The sequence below is a fragment of the Pituophis catenifer genome, unplaced genomic scaffold (genome assembly GCF_029215685.1).
Source record: "Pituophis catenifer annectens isolate HBS135680 unplaced genomic scaffold, rPitCat1.0.hap2 SCAF_10, whole genome shotgun sequence".
Classification (NCBI taxonomy): domain Eukaryota; kingdom Metazoa; phylum Chordata; class Lepidosauria; order Squamata; family Colubridae; genus Pituophis; species Pituophis catenifer.
The window spans coordinates 23,213,443-23,219,442 of NW_027256890.1; positions in this window are offsets into that span (position 1 = coordinate 23,213,443).

Consider the following 6,000-nt stretch of genomic DNA (forward strand, 5'->3'; position numbering starts at 1 on the left):
GATAGTGTTTCCCCCAAAATAAGACCTCCCCTGGTAATAAGCCCAATTGGGCTTTTGAGTGTATGTGCCCCCCTACAAAAATAAGCCCTCCCTGAAAATACATGCAGAACTGGAAATCGGGTAAGATTTCCAATATGGGGCAATAGGAGCCCCATTTTGCTCCACATGCCCCAAAATAAGACCTCCCCGAAAATAAGGCCAAGCACTTATTTCGGGGTTAAAAAAAATATAAGATGGTCTTATTTTTGGGGAAACACAGTAGATGCAGACATAGATACATAACCATGGATTCTGGGAGTTTTAAGTCCATGGATCTTTTAAAGTCCATGAGCAACACCAGATACAGAGGGAAATACCATTAGGGAACTTGGCTAGGTTTGTGTTTTGCACCAGACCAGATGAATTTTAAATTGCAGAAGAAAACCACAACAAAGCTGGTTGACCCTGAACACACAAAGCCATAAGGCCATTTAGTGAAATGGATGGGGCCCAGTTTTTAGTCTTTATTGAACCTTAAAAGGAGCATCCTTAAAAACAGTTGCTGTCTTGGGAGAAAATGGGTGAACTCTTTAACGTTTGCAGGCCTAACAAACCAACTTCAAGCCAACTTGGCTGCAAGTCCTATTAAATGGGTTATCATACCAGATAAAGCCACCAGGCTGGACTGAAGCTCCTGGGGCTCAAATACCTCATGTATTGAAAATAGAAACAATCCTCAAATTTCTTAACCGTTAGAAATGCTCATTTCCGTGGGCGCGTTTTGAAACGGTTTTGCTGAATTGTCGCAGGAGTTTGGAGCCTGAGTGGGTCTGCCATCCTTGAGGATCCTGCATAACTTGTCCGGCCGATCGGATTTCAGCTCCTAGTTTCATATTTGACCTTTAACTGGCAGGCCGGAGAAGGTTGCGTTTGCTCCTTGTGTCTCGTTCTTAAACAGCTTCGGGTGTGTTGAGAAAGGATTCAAGTTTCCATCTGCCATTTTCGGGCAGGGTGGGTTTTCGGAGCCGCCTAACAAAATCCACCCTGGGTTTTCTCAGCCACCAGATCCTTCATCTCAAGTTCCAATAGGGTCACCCCATATATTTTATCATTCGGAAACCTCGGGCTGTTGAAATTCACGGCTCTTGATGCGCTATGTTGGGTTTTCCTCAAGCTTGGCTACTTTTTAAGACCGGTGGACTTCAACTCCCAGAATTCCCCGTGGCTGGCTGGCTGGGGAATTTTGGGAGTTGAAGTCCACCGGTCTTAAAAAAGTGGCCAAGCTTGAGAAAGACTGCACTAGCCTGGGCTAAGAAAGGCAGATTTTGCACAATTGATCTGATTGGGCTGGGATCTCTTCCCTCGCTGCATCCTAGAATGCAACGGGAATCCTGTTGCATTCTTTCAGGGAATCCTGCTTAAATCCCCAGGAATTTGGGCACCTGAGAAACAATAATGCTAAGAGGGCATACAGCCATGACATCGAAGCAGTAGACTCTGAATATCAAAGCAGCCTTTCTAATACACTGTTTTAAGTTGGCCGCCTATTTAAAACCATGAGGACTAGAAACTTACAGGAGAAAGTCTTAAGGACTGATTCATGGGACTCTGGTCACTGTATCAAACCTGATAAAACTTTCAAAAGATATTACCATGGTTGTCCAGTGGTCAGGGATCCTTGACTTAGTACCTTCCAACTCCCATAATTCCTACTCAAAAGAGAGTAGTCACGCCAGCAAGGGGATTCTGGGAATTGTAGTCTTAAATACATGGTTGCGGAAATAGTTCCAACCATTTTAAATAATGTGCCAGTTGTCCAGCATCCAGATGTAGGATTATAGAGACGCTGTGATGGCCATAAGTTTGTAACTTTGATCGCCAAATGGTCGCTAAATTGAGGACAATATAGTGTGAAAATAATTGGGGGATAAATTAAAATCTGGTGACTTTACGGGACACGTCCACCTCAAATATATTTACATGGGTACGAAAAACAATATTCAAATATATATATATAAAAAAAGAGATCCAGGGGAATGCAAACTTTGAACATTTATCACAAAAGATCTTAGCTACCCGAAATTGCTGACTTCTGTATAAATTCTTTTTTTTTTTTCCCTTCATTATCGTTGCAAAAAGGAGCCGAATTTAGCTGTATGAAGACCTTGGGGTCTTTGTCCTTTTCCCTTGGAGATTTTCCTCGGTTGCCTTGGGATCGAAGCTGGACCCAGCCTCAATTGTTTGCGCCCCGTCCTCTCAAAGCCATTGGCCGGCTTTGTTGAAGCTCGGCCTTTTTTTCCTGGTGGATATTTCATACGGTGGGCGTGAAAGTTTTAAAAGCTGGATGGAATCTGCCGAGAACTGCTCTCACTTTTCGGAGCTACACTTTTTTTGCAAAGTGGGAAAAAAAAAAAACGCATTTTCCAGAAAACTTCCTTTCTCTGTATCGAGCGTGCGACACACCCCACAAGAATGGGAAATATATAACGCTGTGATGGCGGCCCTATGGCACGCGTGGCAGAGGTGGCATGCAGAGATCCCTGTGGGCACGCGTGCCATCGCCAGCTGCTGTTCTGGTTTCCGGTGTGCACATGCACGCCAGCCAAGCTGGTCTTTGCGGGTACTCGAGTGCCGGAAAATGGCCCAAAAAATGCCCCCAAAACAGCCTGTAAATGGCTCCAAAAGCAGCCTGAAAACTGCCCAAAAAACAGTCTGTAAATGGCCTGAAAACGGCCCCCAAAACAGCCAAAAAACAGACATGCTCTTTGGATTTCCGGCACTCCGGCGTGCACACATGCACACACATGCATGCATGTTCCAGTTTGGGCACTCGGTGCCCAAAAGGTTGGCCATCACTGATATAGAGTGTACATCTAAGGAAGAGCAGGCGATGGAACGAGGACCCAATTCCAATCCTTGGATCTGTTGCACCTTCCTGGATCTCTCTCTGCTTAGGGCACCTGACATCCTGAAGGCCCAAAGCACCTTTGCAATCCCCTGCTTGACCTGGAAATGCACAGGTGTTTTATTTTTATTTTATTTTTATTTATTTTTTTGTTTACTGGCAGTCCTCAGCATACGACAGTTCATTCAGTGACCATGCAAAGTTGAAACGGTATTGAAAAAATGTGACTTGTGACCGTTTTCCCCAGCTGCCACCTTTGCAGCATCCGTACAATCCTGGGAGCAAAATTTCAGACGTTTGACAACTGGGTTCAGATTTACGACGGTCGCAGTGTCCCGGGGTCCCATGAATGATCTCCTTTTGGCGCCAAAGTCAATGGGGAAGCCAAATTCACTTAGCAACCGGGTTATTAATTTATCAGCTGCAGGGATTCACTTAACAATTGCGGTAAGAACGGCCTTAAAAGGCGTCAAAACTCACTTAACAAATGTCCCACTTAACAACAGAAATTTGGGGCTCAATTGTCATAAGTCGAGGACTATGTTATTTTATTTTTTTATTTATATGCCGCCTTTGTTTTTACAAATAACTCAAGGCAGCAAACGTATCCCAACACACCTCCCTCCTATTTTCCCCACACCAACAACTTTTGAGGTGGGTTGGGCTAAGAGAGAAGGAGTGGTCCAAAGTCAGCCAGGTGGCTTTCATGGCAGGACTTGAACTCATGACCTCTTGCTTTCTACTATGGCGCCTTAACCGCTAGACCAGGGATGGCTAAACTTTTTGCCGTCGCGTGCCAAAAACTGGGGTCGCGCGTACGTGTGCCCACATCCATAATTCAGTGCTCCACATCCTGCAATGCGTGCACAATCCCCCCATGCTCTCCCCGCTTTTGGCACGTGATGGCCCGGTAGGCCTGTTTTTCACCCTCCCCAGGCTCTAGAGGCTTTCTTGGAGCCTGGGGAGGGCTGAAACAGCCTTCCTCCCCCCAGAGGCCCTCCGGAGGCCAGAAACGGCCCGTTTCCCGAATTCCGGTGGGACCGGAAGGCCCGTTTTTCGTTCTCCCCAGGCTCGCCGGAGCTGAGCCAGGACAACGCTCGCGTGCTCACCGATATGGCTCCGCGTGCCACCTGTGGCATGCGTGCCACAGGCTCGCCATCACGGCACTAGACCAAACTGCCTCTCCTTCAAGGGGCTTTGGGGGAACCGAACGGCCATTGCTCGGTTGGACGTCAGTTGGTGGGGCTCCTTCGAACCTAAAGCCCAGGTGTGAGACAACTACATCTCCCAACCTGCCTTGGGGCAGCCTTAAACAGGTACAGGGCCTTGAGGTTGGGCTAAGACTGGTCCAAGCTGCTGCAGCCCAGTTGTGACCTTTCTCTGAAAGTCACTGTATTTATAGGCATGCCAGTGAGTGACAGCCACAGTGTGTGTGTGTGTGTATTGTCTGTCAGTGTGTGTCCTGGTTCTCTTGCCAGGAGTTTCGGCTGGGCAGGAATCCTGGCAGCTGCCCTCCCTCCCTTTCCACAATCGCCCAGTGCCAACATGCCACTTCTCCATCACCAAGGAGCTCCAGGCTGCTGCCTTTCGATGCCCCTCCCCATTCGTCACACGAAGAACGGCTGCCAACAGCGGCCATCCACCCCCTCCCACTCCCCACCCCCGCCCCAAAGGGTTTTACAGTACATGGCACGACCCAGGCACGATCGTGCCGGCTGGGAGTGATGGGAGTTGTAGTTCTGCGGCAGCCGGAAGGCTTTCAAATTGCCTGGCATTGGCTGAAAGGAGGAGATCAAACCACAGCTCCTGTCTCTATTTGAAGCTGCACCTTTGCAGTGTAACAGTAGTCATGAGGACTAGATGCTTGTTCTCTTTGAGGGCTAGATGCTGGGTGTGCCCCTCGGTGGCAGCCCCTCGAATATAGCAGCCTTCCAGTATTTGAGGGGCTGCCCCAAAGAAGAGGGGAGGGTCAAGCTAGCCTCCAAAGCATCAGAAGGCAGGACAAGAAGCAATGGATGGAAACTAATCAAGGAGAGAAGCAACCTGGAACTAAAGAGAAACTTTTTTAACAGTGAGGACCATTAACCAGTGGAACTGCTTGCCACTAGAAGTTGTGGGTGCCTCCATCACCGGAGGCTTTTAAGAAGAGACTGGACATCCATTTGCCTGAAATGGCATAGGGTTTCCTGACTAAGCAGAGGGTTGGACTAGAAGACCTCCAAGGCCCCTTCCAACTCTATTCTTCTCTTTCCCTGGGAGCCTGACTAGGTGGCTCAGTGTCTAAGACACTAAGCTCGTCGATCAGAAAGTTTGTCAGTTTGAATCCCTAGTACAGGTTTAGATTTTTTTTAGATTTAGATTGAGTTGGAAGGGACCTGGTAGGTCATCTAGTCCAACCCCCTGCCCAAGCAGGAGACCCTGGCCTACACCATTTCTGACAGATGGGCAATCAAGTCTCTTCTTGAAAGCTTCCAGGGATGAAGTTCCCACAACGTCTGAAGGCAAGTCTCCTCCCTGAGCAAGGGGCTGGACTAGATGACCTCCAAGGCTCCTTCCAACTCTATTCTTCTCTCTCCCCGGGAGTGATAGAGGACTCCGAGCCTGACTAGACGACTCAGTGTCTATCAGAAAGGTCGGCAGTTTGGCAGTTCGAATCCCTGGCACAGCTCTCCTGTGAGAGCAGGGGGTTGGACTAGATGACCTCCAGGGACCCTTTCCAATCCTATGATTCTGTATTCTAAGCCTCCACCTGTGTGGCTTGCTCCATCATAGACTTTTTAAAGAAGCCTTTTGGGTCTGGAATGGTATAGCCATGGTGTTTCCTTCTTGAGAAGGGGGTTGGACTAGATGACCTCCAGGGACCCTTCCAACTCTGTTAGACTCTTACGGATCAATATAAGGACCTTTGCTCGCCGGACGGCTTTCTTAACGCTCATCCTTTCCAAGCCCGACGGGGGCCACCCCGAATCAGCCCTCCCCGCCGTCCTTCCTTGAATGGGGGGGGAGGGGAGGGGGCAGGTTGCGGGGAGGGGCTTCGGGAGTCGGGGACACGCCCCTTCATGAATAATCCATCACCGGGGGGGGTTTAAAAGGCCGGAGAGGCGGGTCACGGGGCG